This window comes from Grampus griseus, assembly GCF_964374135.1.
Source record: "Grampus griseus genome assembly, chromosome: 4".
NCBI classification, from domain to species: Eukaryota; Metazoa; Chordata; class Mammalia; order Artiodactyla; family Delphinidae; genus Grampus; species Grampus griseus.
This window is the reverse complement of record NC_138997.1, coordinates 7,278,515-7,295,559: the sequence shown is the minus strand read 5'-3', so window position 1 is coordinate 7,295,559 and position 17,045 is coordinate 7,278,515. Positions and strand designations below refer to the sequence as shown.

The 17,045-nt window shown below is 42.2% G+C and overlaps 1 protein-coding gene across 2 annotated transcripts in view; it reads left to right on the top strand.

Annotated features, from left to right (window-relative positions):
• The first annotated feature begins 297 nt into the window (after positions 1-297).
• The window catches only part of ABCG2 (ATP binding cassette subfamily G member 2 (JR blood group)), a 65,426-nt gene continuing 48,678 nt past the window's right edge, over positions 298-17,045 (top strand). The window contains exon 1 of one of the 2 annotated variants that reach the window (XM_082652835.1): positions 298-407. The gene's annotated coding sequence lies outside the window, so the exon portion shown is untranslated. Of the gene's footprint in view, positions 408-532; positions 627-17,045 lie in introns of those variants that run through there. The other variant, XM_082652836.1, reaches the window with a different exon arrangement.

The following is a 17,045-nucleotide window of genomic DNA, read 5'->3' as shown; positions in this document are numbered from 1 at the left end:
GTCAGACCAGGTATTGATCGGCCCGGGGAGCGTCCTGGGGCTTCCAGGGCCAATCGCCCCAGTCCGTTTCGTGCGAGCCCCGGAGGACAGGAGCTGTGGCTTTGTCCCTGCGGACTCCGGGATAGTCATCTCCGTCAGCCGGTCCCCGCAGGCAGGTGACGGTGTGGTCCGGCGCCAGGCTGGATGCGCTCACACAGCCCTCGCCCGCGTTCCGCCCGAGCGCCGGGCCCTTATCAGCGGCTAGGTAGGCGGCGCCACGCCTCCCGCCGGCCTTCGGGCACCGACCCCGAGGGAGCCGGGGTGCGAGAGAGGGGCCCCGCCCTGCGCTCTTTCCGCTCGTCGCCCGCTTCCCCTTGACAGTGACAGTCATCCGGGCCAGCGCCTTCCCAGGCCGGCCCGCGGCGCCGGTGAGTGCGGGGCTCGCGGGGAGCGCGCGGGCGCGGCGCCTGGGCTGCCCGCCGGGGCGTGGGCGTCGGTCGGAGAACGTCGCCCCCTCGGCGGGCGCGGCCTGGGTCCTGGGTCCTGGGTCCTGTGCCGCTACGCGCCGGGTCCCGAGCGCGCGCGCCAGGCGCAGGAGGGAGCCAGACTGGGCGGACGCTGGAAGGAGGCCGCCTGGAAAGGGGCGCGTAAGTGCGGGCGCTTGCTCTCCTTGTTGAGTGGGAGCTGCTTCGGTCGGGTATGTTTGGAAGGTCCAGCTGACTCAGCTTAGCGTTTATGTAAATGATTGTTAGTGCTCTGCCTCTGAGCATCACAGCACCGGAGACGGAAGCCCTTAGTTAAATTAAACTGAACCACTGTTTAACTGAGCGAGTAAACTGTGAAAGCCGTTTGGGATGTGTGTGCCGTGAAAGGTCCGTGGCTGTTGCGTGTATACATTTGGTAGAGAATAGAAAACTGTACAACTGAGATGACTAGGTTTTAATTAGTCCCTCCCAGCCAGTTTCATTTGAAAGTAAGTATGAAACAGACTGAAAATATAGACTCTTTTTTTTTTTTTTTTTTAACCAGAAAACAGTGTCTTGGTGCACCCGATTCCGTGTCTGGTAGTGTGTGTTAGCCGGTTGGTAAAACTCTTGCCTTTCCCCGAATGTATGAAGCTAGAGTTGATACTGGGTGGATTAAAACTTATTGAGTATGGGAATAGGAGAGAAATGTGTTAATATTGGTGCTTTTAAAGGGATTAGCCAATATATTCTATGTCTTTTCTCCCCAGGACATAAAATGTGTCCACAACTTTGGATGGTTTGCCAAAGAGTTATATTGAGCTGCCTTTTGTAATTTTTCTGTGGGTAGTTGACTTTTAATGATTAACTTCAAAAAATTAACCAGCTTATTTCAATACTTATTAAAAATAATACTGGAGAAGTTAGAACAATACAGAGAAACATATGACCAAAAAGTTAGATTGTAAATCTAGCCAACAGGTAAAAAAAAACCTGTAATGTTGCCTCATTTTATTTTCTTGCCCAATAGTAGAAATATAAAAGCTCATTACACTTTCAGAAAAAAAAAAAAAGATTCATAGTAACAAATGTATACTGGTCATCTTTGTTCCAGATCCTGGGCATTCAGCAAGAGCTCCCATAGGAGACATTGTGTTGCATCAAAATGGTATGAAAATACACTGAACAGCCAAAATCAATTTCTGTATTATTTTTATTAAGCATTCAAGAACAATTTGAGGCAAGCATAAGTGTTACAGATGGAAAGTAAAATGCACCAAGAGTCACCATGGGGGAGCACGTTAGAATGGATGTGGACAGCAAATTAAAGTGACGCCTTGGAAGCTAAAATAAGAAGGGACCGATCAGTCACACAATTCAGTGAGGATAAAGACAGGAAATGTATGAGATCCTTAGAGAAGATTTTCCTGGCATCTGCTTCTGAGGCAAATGTCTTGTGTCACAGAAGGATGCAGAGGAGACTGAAGGATGGCGGTGGGAGAGTCGGGGTGCCCATCCCATAGTACATGCCAATAGTGCCTTTTCTAGGACTGCTTGCTGTAGTGGTCATTTTCCTTGCCGTAAGTATTATGAGAAACGCTTGTAGGTTCCTAAGCCCCTATGGTCACAAATGCTGCAGTTTGATAGTTTGGGCTTATTTGGGGGTAAATCTAGATTTTATAGAGGGATAGATGGACCTCATGTCTTCAGATACTCTGTATTTCTCTCTCTAGCTTTTTAAAAAATTTAATTAATTAATTTTTGGCTGCGTTGGGTCTCCGTCGCTGCGTGTCGGCTTTCTCTAGCTGCGGTGCGCAGGCTTCTCATTGCGGTGGCTTCTCTTGTTGCAGAGCATGGGCTCTAGGCACGTGGGCTTCAGTAGTTGTGGCTCGCGGGCTAAGCTGCTCCACGGCATGTGGGATCTTCCCGGACCAGGGATCGAACCCGTGTCCCCTGCTTTGGCAGGTGGATTCTTAACCGCTGCTCCACAAGGGAAGCCCCCTTCTGACAGCAGTTTGGCAGCAGTCGATATCAAGTGGGAAGTTTTATTCTCTGTTGCTTATTGGGGTTATAGGTTAGGGTTCAGATTTTTTAGTGAAAATTAAAGAACTTGAATGGCCATCCTCTCTATAGGATATAGGATATTATAGGTCTACAGGAAGCTAAGGTTTATCCTTTAAAAAATCAGTTCCCACTTCACTCCAGGATGTGAACCAAGAAACTGTCTAGCTGAATTGGGCCTCATAGTTTTGTGTTATTTTCCCAACAGCAGTTTTATGAGATCTAATTTATGAGAACATATCATTGAGTTCACGCCTATGTAAAGTGTACAGTCTGTGCAGTCATCACATTTTCATCATCCTCTCCCCTAAAAACCCATTAACACTCACTCCCCTTTCTCACCGCAGCCCCCTCGCCCCCTCTTGTTTTTTGGAAGCCGGTATTCTCCTTCACTAGGAGACTGTTAGAAAGTGGACATCTAATTTTTGAGCCACACAGTTAGCTTGTTTATAGAAATAAATAAAACGTCCAGAGAATCGTAGCATTGAAAGTAGTGTTCTGTCGTTTAAACTGGGGTTGGTGGGTGTGGGTAAAGCAGAAGTGCTGCCCTTATCCCAGTTTCAAGGAAGAAGTTTTGTTTTCGGCAGGAAGGGTGGAATGAAATCTTGGCAAGGTCAGAAACCCCGTTGAAAACGCTGCTCACTAGCTCAGTCCCTTTGGGCTTGCAATTGAAAAGACCTGTTACTCTTTTTTTAAAAAAATTTTTTTAGAGAGTTTTTTTTCTTTTCTTTAATTTTATTTATTGATGGCTGCGTTGGGTCCTCAGTTCTGCGCGTGGGTTTTCTCTAGCTGCGGCAAGCGGGGCTACGGTGCGCGGGCTTCTTATCGCAGTGGCTCCTCCTGTTGCGGAGCACGGGCTCTAGGCACGTGGGATCAGTAGTTGTGGCTCGAGGGGTCTAGGGCGGAGGCTCAGTAGTTGTGGTGCATGGGCGACCAGGGCTCAAAACCCGTGTCCTCTGCATCGGCAGGCGGATTCTTAACCACTGTGCCACCAGGGGAGTCCAGACCTGTTACTCTTTAGAACAAGGTTTGGCTGGAAATTCGTGCTTAGGCCCAGGTAGCATTAGGCAGTTCTCTGTCATTTCACAGGCATTGAGTTTTTACCCAGAGGCATAAAAATGGAAGTCTCTAGAAAGCAACAGGCCCTATGATCTCTCTCTGAAGACACTTGAGCTGAGTGTCTCACAAGGAAAGAGTAATAAAGACTGCCTGAGAGGTACCCACACCTCGGATGCCTTTGCACAGGAGGTCTGCCTCTTCTTTTCCCGTCCTGCACAGCCCTACCCTGGCCGCACCCTGGGCCCACCCTGGGGGAAGGGAAAGAGGGATAGAAAAGTTAGAGGGACAACAGGATCCTTAGAAAGGGAGAAGAAAGTGTTTCCTTTTCCTCCTTTTCCTCCACCATCCCATATTAGTTTGGAATGCCTTAAGACAAGATTATCAGGTCCTCAAAATTAGTAAAAGCGGCCGTTAACTGTGGTGAGTGCTTGCAGTCTGCAGGTGGTTTTTACATTCATTCTCATTTTTTTGCTCACACCAAACCTTTCAGGGAGATATTGGAGTTTCATATTTATAGAGGAGGCTGAGAATTCACAGGGTCATTTATAGCTGGGACAAAAAGACTGTGTTGAACTTTATTAAAGTTCACCAATCCTTCCTTTCTTTTTTCTTTTAAACTTAGCCTGGTCATCTGTTTCTGTTTCCTTCCATGTTCACAGAGCAGCTCATTTTAAAGGCATGCAGGGACGTGAAAAGAGCCTGTGATCTGGTGGGAGTAGGGAGGCCCAGATCTAACTTAGGTCTAATCAGCTGTGCCATTTCTTCATTTTCTACTTTTGATGAAGTCTTGTCATCTCTCTGGGCCACAGTTTCTTCATGGGACCAGAGAATATATGAGTTTGAATGGGAGAGGTCTGATTTTCTTTGAGTCCACAAGTGGAATATGGGTTAGTTGAAAATGCCAGATTAGTTCTACAGACTGTCAGGTGTACTGAGAACACTTAGTATTCTTATCTGACCCATCAGTGAAGGGTTCTGCAAACCAGCCATGTACCTTGTTTTAGAAATCTTTCTGATTAACCTTTCTCCTGTTTCATAACACAGGGAGACTGTTACATGCCTTTCCAGGGTATCTCATATGATAGTTGCCTCAAATAGAACACGTGTACTTCAGAAACCATAAAGCCGTGGGCTAACTGTAGTTAAAAACCTAATTTAAGTCGTACCTTAAATCTGATAGTACTGTTATTATCATGCCAAACCGTTCACTGCTTCCATCGGAATCTAAGCTATGAGTACAATATGTTTGACATGTGCAATGTTGATTTACGCCCAGTTATTACCAGCAGCCTAGGGCCAGGTGACTCATTCCAGTTGCTACAGCGTAGATCCATCCTTGCTACTTTTAGCTCTTTCCTGGAGCTGCAAACCCCTCATTGTGTTCTGATTTCATCCTTAGATATATACCTTCCCTCTCCCCCAGTGAGATGTGTTCTATCTTGCTTCCTAAGTGGAAGCAAGCAAAAATTCAAGTGGTTTGAATTTTTCAACAAAAATCAAATTGCTGTTCTCCTCTCCCTCCATATGTTATGAGAAACAAGGGAAAGAGATCTTCGATGTGTTAGTCTTTATAAAACAATGCTTTTCAGAATAGATACAGCCGTGGCTGGGTTGGTTTTAAAGAGCAAAGATAGCAATTTAAGTCTAATATTACACTTGCGTTATAAACATTGAAAAATATTGGGGTTATTTCATTATTTATTTTGGAATTATTTTTAGACTTGTTGCAAAAAAAAATGGTACAGCGAGTTCCTATAGCATCTTACATAAACTGCAGTACCATTGTCGGAACTAATGGATTAACATTGGTAAATGCTATTGACTAAACTATAGACTTACTTGGATCTCATCGGCTTTTCACTCTCCTTTTTCTGTTCAGGATCCAGCCTAGGAGTTAACATTGCGTTTGATTGTTGTGTATCGTTAGTTTCCTCCAAACTACGACAGCTCATCAACCTTCTGTTCTGTGGTTTTTCCTGACCTTGACACTTCTGAAGCGTACTGTTCAGTTATTTTTTAGAATGTCCCTCAGTTAGTACTCAGTATTTTCTCATGACGAGATTGAAGCTATCCATTTTGGGCAGAAATATTAGAAGTAATCCCAAGTGCATCATAGCAGAGGTACATGATGTCTTATGACTTTTGTAGACCTTGGTTAAGTGCTGTTTGTCAGGTCTCCGATGGAAAGTTATCATTTTTCCTTTTGTATTTAGTGGATATCTTGGGAGAGAAACTTGGACCATGCAAATATCTTGTTTCTCCTTAAATCTTTTTTTTTTAAATTTATTTTATTTATTTTTGGCTGCACCGGGTCTTCATTGCCGTGAGCAGGCTTTCTCTAGTTGCGGTGCATGGGTTTCACATTGCAGTTGCGTGTAGAGCACGGGCTCTAGGCACACGAGCTTCAGTAGTTTTGGCACACGGGCTCAGTAGTTGTGGCTTATGGGCTCTAGAGCGCAGGCTCAGTAGTTGTGGCACACAGGCTTAGTTGCTCCGCAGCATGTGGGGTCTTCCTGGACCAGGGCTCGAACCCATGTCCCCTGAGTTGGCAGGCAGATTCTTAACCACTGAGCCACCAGGGAAGCCCCTCTCCTTAAATCTTTATTCACTAGTTTTAGCATCCATTGGTGGAACTTGAGGTACATGGTACTGTGTTGTTCTAATGGTGATTTAAAAATTGTTTTTCTCATTCCTTCGATGTTTATTAAAGAGAATTCTTCTGTAAGGAAGAGCTTTTCCTTCACCATTTATTTATTCAACTATTTGTATCAGTACAGACTCATGGATATTTATTTTATTATATAGGTTATAATCCGATACTGTCATTATTTAATTTGCTGCTCAAATTGTTCCATCTTTAGCCACTGGGAGCTCTTTTTTCAGGTTGGCCCCTGTGCCCTTTTGACATACCGCCTCCCTATCCCCGTTTTTTAAAAAGCATTTCCTTATTTTCTGGTATCATGAAATGCTCCAGGCTCATCTTTGTATTTTCCATGCCCCAACCCTGGCATCAACCATTTCTCCAAGGCACTCTGCTTCCTTGTTTTGGAGGCTGTGATAAGAAACCAAGATGTGGGTACTAGGTGTGTTGCTGGGAGTTGCTTTGATATTTTTAAGTTTCATAGATTTGTGACCTAGCAAATGCATCTCTACAAGGCAAGTAATGCCTTACATTTCAAACACTCTAGAGGCCCTGATTGTATTTGCCAATTTGGGTTCAGTCTCTTGTGGGAAAGAAATGAAATTGGCAGAGTTTAGAGCGTTAAAATTTCCCACTTTTTCCCAAATGATGACCCATAAGTGCTTATAAAACAATGAACACATTAATTTTTATTTTTTCAGGCTCTGATAAGGAAGTAGGATTTTTTTTATCTTATTAACTTATTTAAACTATGTCCCGACCAATGGCTCAATATATGTGAAGGGCAGATATGTACAGATCGTATCTTTTATTTTTTTAATTTTATTGAAGTTTAGTTGATTTACAATGTTGTGTTAATTTCTTATGTACAGCAGAATGACTCAGTTGTGTGTGTGTATATGTATATTCTTTTTTCCATTATGGTGTGTCACAGAATATTGAATATAGTTCCCTGTGCTATACAATAAGACCTTGTTGTTTATCCATCTTATGTATAATAGTTTGCCTCTGCTAATCCCAAAGTCCCATTCCTTCCCTCCACTATGCCCCCTCCCCCTTGGCAGCCACAGGTCTGTTCTCTATATCTGTGAGTCTGTTTCTGTTTCATAGATATATTGATTTGTATTGTATCTTAGGTTCCACATATAAGTGGTATCACATGGTATTTATCTTTCCCTTTCTGACTTACTTCGCTTAGTATGAAAATCTCTAGGTCCATCCATGTTGCTGCAGATGGCATTATTTCATGCTTTTTGATGGCTAATATTCCACTGGATACATATACCGTTTTATCTTCTTTATCCATTCATCTGTTGATGGACATTTAAGTTGTTTCCATGTCTTCCACTGGTAAATAGTGCTGCTATGAACATAGGGGTACATGTGTCTTTCTGAATTATAGTCTTGTCTGGGTATATGCCCAGGGGTGGGATGGCTGAGTCATATGGCAACCCTATTTTTAATTTTTTGAGGAACCTCCATACTGTTTTCCATAGTGGCTGCACTGAAAAAATTTCTTTTTAACTTTCAGTAATCATATTAGTGATGGAAGTATTAATATTTTATTACTCTGAAATTATTATGTATGTAATGTGCAATAAAACAAAGAAATAATTATGAGATATTCAGATTCTATCATCTCCCGAGTGTTGAGAATCATTATTCTTTGTGTGGAAGGAAGAAGACACAGATGTAATATAAAAGTGGTTATGTGCAAACCCCATACATAGTCTTGAATTCAGATCAGAAGTACCAGTCAGTGTGTATTCATGTTATGGACAATCTGTTCATATCACTTTTTTTTGGCAGAAGTTAAATTCCTTTATTTATTTTTAACACAAATTAACCATATGCTCTAGAAGCCAGGTTGGGTGACAGAGTGAAATAATATCTCTCTCTCTTTTTTTTTTAAGGGCAAAGATTTTATTTATTTATTTATTTTTCTTTAAGGGTTTCATGCCCTTTTTTTTTTTTTAAACATCTTTATTGGAGTATAATTGCTTTACAATGGTGTGTTGAGATCATATCTTTCAGATGTGCAAAATGTCTTCAAATGAATTGTGAGGTCCTGGCCCGCACCTCCTGCCTCCCCCAATCTTGGGGCAAGCCGTTGAGCCTACTTTCTCATTCTGAAAAGGAGGGTTTTAGGCAAGATCTTCATTTCTCTTGTCTTTTTGTGTGCTCAGAGGGCCCCTTAATATCCAGAGGATTTGGACACTCTCCCTATATTTTAGTTATAATTTTAGTGTCTGTTGATTGAGTTCACAGTGATAAAAAGATTCAGTTAAATTTCAGATCCATATTTATGTTAATCATGCTAGCTTACTTTTGATATTGAAATTTATTTACTCAATTAAACTTTATTTTGATCTTAGCCAGTCCTGACCATGTACAGAACTCTTTTCTCAGGGTTCCATTTCCACATACCTTCTGTAACTTTCTTTTTACTTTCAGATTTTGTCCTACGCTTTTCCTTTCTTTCTCTCTCTCCAGGACAAAATTACTTTCTTTTCCCTCAACAAAATATGTTTCCACTTTATATACCTTTTTTCCTTTCATACAAAGATGTTTTCCTTACCAATTTTAGTTGTCTCAATTACATATATTAACCAGAATTCTAATCTTTTAAAAACCTTAATTTCTAGTGAAAACTAAGAAGTAAGCAATTATAAACTGTCTTCCACATTATTATTCTGTAGATTGGCAAAATCTCAAATACTGTTTATGATTTCTAAAAAATAGGTGCTTTTTTTAATAGAAAATTTTTCAGTGTGACATCAAACATTTTTATTAATAAACCTAAGTATCTTTAGTTTCTCTGTAAAAGGCAGCCTATGTTGAGTAATGTTTCAGTATCTTATTTTATTTGGGAAGGATCTGGACATTTAATAAATTTCCATCATTTAACTTAGCAAAACTCTGAAGTTTTAAGTCACCAAAAATCTGGAGAAACTATTTTTTAAGTAGACATACCATAAAACATAATTATTCTTAAAGAATTTACCTAAAAGCTCTTACCCCATTTATATCTATTGAATTACAGTTGTGTTTAGATTACCCATGAAAACTTCGTGAGACATTAGACCAAGTCAGCCATCATTTCAAGAGATTTTTCTTGATGAATTTAACAGAGATAATATGACCTATTTAACTTTTAGTAAACCTAGGTGTAATAAAAGTAAGACATGTCTGTATTAATTAAACCAACAAATTTAAACTTTAAAGCTTGATATTAACTTAATATTTCCCAGATCACATGAACTTGAAATTTGGGTTCGTTTTTTATTATATTTAAAGATACTCAATTTGTAAGTGCTTACTTTTAAGTCAGTTAAATACAGGTCTTTTATAAAGTTAATTTTGATAATATTATCTGGAGGTATGGACATATCATATGTATAATGTACACATGGACATATAAACAGATATAAATAGAGATCTTATAGCTTCATTTCAAAACTTAGTCATGAATCAGTTATTACATTATAAACTTACTAGTCTATAAGTAATATTTGGAATAAGTTAAATTTATTTGCTCAGATGACTAAAGCTTTTCACTATTGTCGAAAAGATTTTTAAGATTTGTATCTGTCCTTGATAAATCCTGAAGGAGGCTGTGAATTAGATTTGGTGAGGGAGCCTTTCCAGCAGTTTGAGTTTAACAAGGCCTCCCTCTTTTTCCCTTTTTTTTTTGTTGGGTGGAGGGAAGGGGGTTCAGGTTCTACCTGATTGAGCTAATTAGGCTCAGTCTCAGGTCCTTGTGGGCTGTACTTACATTTCTGATTTGTAGAGATTTGCAAGACAAAGACAGTTGCTTTTAATTCCGCAGAGAACTGGTCTGCCACCTAAATGGTATTGAAAGATTGATTTGCCCAACTACATTTTCTTTAATTTGCTTTTTTTATATCAGTAAGATTTCCAACTACACTGAAAATCAAGAGTTCTATGTTCTAGAACTTTAGGGTTCAATCTATCATGCCTTCCAAACTTTGCACAGGGCATTCAACAAAGACCCTCAGATTCTAAGTGTACAAATTAAACCCAGAGCAATTTACCCTAGGGGCAAAAAAAAAAAGTCTCCATTATTGTTTTTATGAGTCCCTGAATATTAGCTCCCAGTTCTATTTCATATTGTGTGGGCTCAGATAACCTTATTGATTTTCCTTAGTACTTTTAAGCAATATTGCCTGAGGGGCCGATTTATGCGCCCTATCTTATACCAGGCAAGGGAAGCATTCCCCAGTGAGACCTAATGTTTATCCCATAATATAACTGGTAGAAGAGATGTAACCATCTTATATAAAGTCCGTTCAAATATACCAACTTTTATAAAGGTTCATCTCAATTCTATCAACTCTTATATCTTTAATTTTAGCCTCCATTAAGACCCCATCAACTAGGCTTGGTCTTACTAGGAGTCCCAGTGTCTACTTAAAAAAAACGCACAACATGAGTGTTGCGAGTTAAGTTTTATTTGGGGCAAAATGAGGACTGCAGCCCCGTAGACGGCATTTCATAGAGCTCTGAGAAACTGCTCCAAAGAGGCGGGGGTGGGGGGGAGGTCAGTATATACGGGATTTTGGTGAAGGGGGAGTACATGCAGTCAAGCACATATTTTCTGCAGGTTTCTGCTAGTCACGAGGAGCAGATGTCACCATGAAGGATTTTGGTGCTTTTCTAGATAGGAGGAGATACAAGAATTGTGCTCATAAAATTGGCTGCTGAAAATATCCAACTCTCTGAAGACCTGTGCTGCCAGCTGTTCCCAGAGCACAGAGGGCTTCATTTCTGCTCTCTGCCCTGAACTCCTTTCAGGTGGTGTTGAAAATCAGCAGCTCCAGCAGCACATGACTTAATCCTTGTAGAGGTAGTTGGCAAGTGCCAATTTGTTGTTGACCCTAGAAACCTTTCTTTGTATCCCCCAACCCTTTTATCTATGTTTGTGTAAAAGGCTTTGGGGTCCCCAGTTGAGGGGTTGAGCCAACTTGATTAATTGGCCTGTTGCCCCAAACAATTGCTGGTCAGGTATCTCAGTGTAATTTTCTAGCAGACTTTTTTTTTTTTTTTTTGATGTGGACCATTTTATTTTTAAGTCTTTATTGAATTTGTTACAATATTGCTTCTGTTTTGTGTTTTGGTTTTTTGGCCTTGAGGTATGGGGGATCCTAGCTCCTTGACCAGGGATTGAACCTGGGATGGAACCCGCAACGCCTGCATTAGAAGGCCAAGTCTTAACCACTGGAACACCAAGGAAGTCGCCAGCAGCCTTTTAAATACATGTAGGTTGTAAACTGGGGTAGAGTAGACTTGTTTGGGGCTCTTTAGTATCGGGGACCAATGGAGGTCCCTTTGGCCATCCAACCTTAGTGTTGTATCAAAACATTGATTTTAATCCCATTAATGTCTGTTTTATTTATCCCATTTCTTAACCATCTAAAGATTTTTATCCTTTTAGGGTAAGTCCCTTTAAAATTTCCACCTTGTTGGGAAGACATCTCTAGACTTTCCCTTCAGTTTCTTATTCCCTTGTTAATCAACCTGATTAACAATTAATCTAATGTTTTTATTAGCATCTGTAAGACCCATTGAGGGGAAACTGACCACAGATGCAGCTTCCCAAACTGTTTTTTTGTTGTTGCTGTTTATTTGTTTTAAACTAAGGGAGTTGTTAAGCTTAGCCGTTATATTTTTTTGTATTTACTTTCTGCTTTGGTCTTTTCATCGGTACCAATAAAACAGTTGTTTATAGTGAGAGCCCTCTAAAAATTTACTAATTCAGAAGTCTCTCCAATTTAAAAGATCCATTGTCTGGCCATTGTCAGAGCTCTCAAAACACGGGGGGCAGAGCGGGGGAGGGGGGGGCGGGGGGAGGAAAAAAGGCATAAGATCAGGTAGAACATTTACATCTCAAAGACCCAGGGAGAGAAATGCAAGCTCCTCCTAGAAGGGCTTTTGTTCCTTTAAGGTCGGAATTCTGAAAAGGTGTTTTACCAAGCTGGCTTTTTGTAGCTGCGCACACAGCTAGAATGTTTTTAGTTAATTAATTTTGGAATGTTAAAAGAATTAATTGGGGTTCTTTTAACATTCATTTTGGAATGTTAGAATAATCCCGATTTGGCCATTTTTAGGGTGAGATTTCCTTTAATTCCCAACTAAGGAGGTATTTGTAGGAATAAATTCTGTATGCGTATGTTGCAGCAAAAATAGAAAAGAAATTTTTCCTCTCCTGAGAACAAGGAACGTAAAGGGGACAGTGAACAGGCTAGAGAAGAAACATAACCTGGCCTGAAAGAGTTAATCACTCCTTGTTTTATTTTAACTGTTACTAATCTGTAGTGTCTGTAGCTAGATTGGTACTTCACAAAGCTAACCTCTCACTCTCTGACCCTATGTCAGTTACATCCTGCCCCTGTCACCCCTGACTCTGTGTGCGTTACATCCTGCGCCTGTCACTGCCTAACTTTATGTAAATTCCCTCTGCTCCCTGGCCGCAAACCACCCCCTGTAGCTTTTGCATTTCAGAAAGAAGGTCTCGCAGGCCAATAAACCAGAGACAGATGGACCCAATTACCGGGCCGCCTGACGCCACGATAACTGTTTTGAAATAATGCAAGGAGAAAAAGAATGCAAGACCTTCACTACTTTGATCCTTATCATATACCACAGACTGCGAGCCCCGCATATAAAATCTCCGATTCCCAGGTGGTGGTGGGGAGGAGGGGCACAGTTTTTGGAGGCACTAGCCCACTGTGTCCCCTCTTGACTTAGCAAAGAAATAAAACCACTTTTTTCTCTTTTCTCCTAAATTCTGTCTCCGTATTTCTATTCGGCGCTGGCGTACAGAAGCCGAGATTTCGGCCACAAATACATAATAAAATCTTCCCAGTGTCTCTCAACTGTGGTAACCCGCTCACGTCTTTAAACTGAGCAGAATCTTCCCAGTGTCATTCATCTGGGGTAACCCAGGTACCTCTTCTTGAAAGTAAGTTCGAGGAAAGTCTACTCTTCCAACGAGGAGTTTATCCACCACCAAATAAAGCTTAGGATCATCAGCCAGTAGTGGGAAATCCAAGACCCAGAAGAGACTTACCTAAATTCGTCTGGAGGCGGCCGGGCACAAGAGGCCTTTGCTGGTACCAAGGCTCCAGAGCCTCCTAGAGTTCAGGCGAAGGAGAGAAGTCTGCTCTGGGTCCCTTCGTTGTTCACTAAAACGGTCAGCTGAAGAAAAACGCACAACCTAAAAGTTGCAAGTTAAGTTTTATTTGAGGACCTTACTGAAGACTGAAGCTCAGGAGACAGCCTCTTGGAGAGCTCTGAGGAGCTGCTCCAAAGAATAAGGGACTAGCCAGGATATTTAGGAGTTTTTGCTGAACAACAACAACAACAAAAAAAACAAAAACAAAAAACAAACCGTGTAGTCAGACATCAAAGACAACTGATAGTCACAAGAGACAGACATCACAGGTTAATGATTTTAGTGCTTTTCGATGTATGGGAAGATACCAGCATCTGGGCTCATTGTAGTAATTCCTTAGATATGCATATGAACGATCTAGGGCCAGTGCCCAGAACACACAGTGCTTCCTCTTTTTCTCTAACTTCCCCTCGGTGTGCACCATGGGGGCTTGGTGGAGGGGCATCGGGAGGTATGGGGATGGTGGCTGCAGGGCGGGTGGCCAGAGCCTGGTTTGCTGCAATGACGGGAAGCACTTCTTGTTTCCTGGGACGGCAGGCAGCATTCCCTGTCCACGTCTGTCAGTTCCCTCTTAAGCGTAAGTGAGTGTCAGTGTAAACGTAAATGTAAAATGAGTGTAAAACGTAAACATAAGTGGGTTTCCGTGGGCCTGAGGCTGGACCATTGTACTTGCCCCTGCTTTTCCCTGCCTGGGCAGAGTCGGGGGAGGTGGGGTTCTTTTGGAATGGGCTGGACAGCAGAGACTCACTATAAAACCTCCACTGGCCGTGACCTTGCTGTGGCAGTAGGTGCCTTTTGCCTGCTGGAGTCCTTCCTCCCAGCCCCACCTTCTTGTGGGCAAAGGGCTGCAGACCGGGGATACTCCTGGCATCCTAAGGTATATATCTGAATACACTCTTCCTTAGAAACCAGGTACGTACAGTTTCTGAGTGCTTGTCTCGTGTCTGGTAGTGTCTCTAGGGCAAAACATACCCAGCTGTCATAGGCTGGGAGGAGGGGTGCAGGACGGTGTTCCCATCTGGGCTCTTGGATGGCTGCAGTAGCCTCTAGGTGGTCTCCCTGCTCTGTTCCCCCGCCCCCCATTCCCAAGTCAGCGTGATCTTTTTAAACATAGTTCGATTTTGTCATTGCGCCACCCAGAACTTTTTGGTGACTTCCAGTCTCATTTGGAGCCAAGTCCAAAGTTCTTGCAGTGGCCTGAGGCGCGGGTGCTGCGAGAGCTGACCTGAACCTCTGATTTCCTATCCTACGCTCTCCCTCCCTCTGCCTCAGCCCCGCTGGCCTTGCAGTTCCTTAGACTGACACTTGGACTTGGTGTCACGCCTCCAGAGAGCCACCCTCAGGTTTCTGCTCAAAGGCCTCATTGGAAAGGCCTCCCCTGACCACTTTTTCTCTTCTGCTTTAATTTTTTCTCTTTTGCACCGTTGACCCTGACATTTTTCATACATAACCTCATTGATGGCAGGGATGTTTGTATGTTTTTGTTTTGTTCATTCCTGTATCCCCAGTGCCTGTCACGTAGTAGAAGTCTAATGAGTATTAGTGAATGAATTTTAATTCAGCAGATGAGAAACAGGCTTAGAGAGGCTAAGCAATGCCTCCAAGTTTACTGGCTAGTACGTTTAAGGGCTGGAGAAACTCGAATCCCATACGTTTGATGATGGGTGTTAGGTAGCATTTTACAAGCAGCCTTTGGAGGGAACATCACAATTTCATCCGGGAAACTGCTGATCCAAAGATTAAGAAACTTTGGGATGTAACATATATGTAAGTTACACTTAGTCTAACTCTTCATTTTTACTCGCAATTTGACTAAATATTTTCTAGAAGTTTCAGTTTTCTGTCGCAGATTAAGACAAATTTGGGCAGAATCCTTGCAAATTTTGTCAGAATGCAAAAGAAAAATGAATAGCAGGGGTTAGGGACGCACCCCCGTACAGTCAGAAATCCATGTATAACTTTTGACTCCTCCAAAACTTAACACATATTTTGTATGTTACACGTATCTCTACATATATTTTATGCATTCATGACATACCTAACTTCCTTCATTTTTTTTCAATATTTCTAGGCTACATAGTTTGCAAGTCTTTTCAAATTGTTGCAAATCTTAAAAAAAAATTTCTTACATAGTTATGGAAAAGAAATCCACATATAAGTGACCTGCACAGTTCAAACCTGTGTTGTTTAAGGTGTTGCCAAATGCAAGTTCAGGTGCCCAACGTACAGTGAGGTCAAACAAACTGAAACATCGGAGTTTGGAGCAGAGGAAGGTTTACTGCAAGGGCCAAGCAAGGAGAATGGCCATTTTGTGCTCAAAAGACCGGAACTCCCTGATGGTTTTTGGAGAAGTGTTTTTATAGGCAAAATTTGGGGTGAGGGCTGCAGGGTGTGTGACTTTCTTCTGATTGGTTGGTGGTGAGGTAACAGGGCGGTGCTCCAGGAATCTAGTGCTCAGCCTGAAGTTACCGTTGTCCAGCCAGGTGGGGGACCTCAGTTCCTGTAGAAGAGCTCAAAGATATTGTAATATATATCCCTTGAGGAGGAACCAGGACCCTGCCCCCAGGGTTGCACTATTGTTCCTTTTTTTTAAATAAATTTATTTATTCATTTATTTATTTTTGGCTGTGTTGGGTCTTCGTTGCTGCACGTGGGCTTTCTCTGGTTGCGGGGAGCAGGGGCTACTCTTCATCGAGGTGCGCAGGCTTCTCACTGCGGTGGCTTCTCTTGTTGCGGAGCACGGGCTCTAGGCACACGGGCTCTAGAGCGCAGGCTCAGTAGTTGTGATGCACGGGCTTAGTTGCACTACCGCATGTGGGATCTTCCCAGACCAGGGCCCAAACCCGTGTCCCCTGCACTGGCAGGCGGATTCTCAACCACTGCGCCACCAGGGCAGTCCCTGCACTATTATTTCTTTACTGCCTTTCCATTGTTTCTGGTTCCTTCACTCTTCTAATTAGTAACTGTTTGAATCTGCCTTTTGGAACTCAGGGAAGGTCTAGGAGACTGAAGCCTTTTCCTACATATAAGAAACCACGGGCACAGAAAGGCTTTTGTTCCCAGGAGGACCCCACAGGGTGCTGCTGGGTTTCAAAGGGTCAACTGTATTTACTTTATGTGCACTTGTATCTATTTAAAGGGAGGATTAAGATTAAATTGAAAAAGGGACAGAAAACAGATCTGTGGTTGTCAGGGACTTGGGGGGAGGGAGAGGGAATTTGTTTGGGATGATGGAAATGGTCTGTGTCTTAATTTTGGTGGTAACATGACTGTATACATATATATATATTTATTTATAAATAATTATTTGGCTGTGCCAGGTCTTAGTTGCAGCACCCAGGATCTTTGTTGCGGCACGTGGGAATCTCTAGTTGCGGCATGCGAACTCTTAGTTGCATCATGTGGGATCTACTTCCCTGACCAGGGATGGAACCTGGGGCCCCCTACACTGGGAGCGTGGAGTCTTAGCCGCTGGACCACCAGGGAAGTCCCATGACTGTATACATCTTCAAAGTCCAAAAACTGTACTTAAGGAGGATAAGTTTTACTGTTTACAACACTGTTTACTGTTGACGTGTTTTTAATAAACATGACAAAAAACAAAGATTAGGCTGAACCATGAGTATAGTTGGCATTATATTGGAAG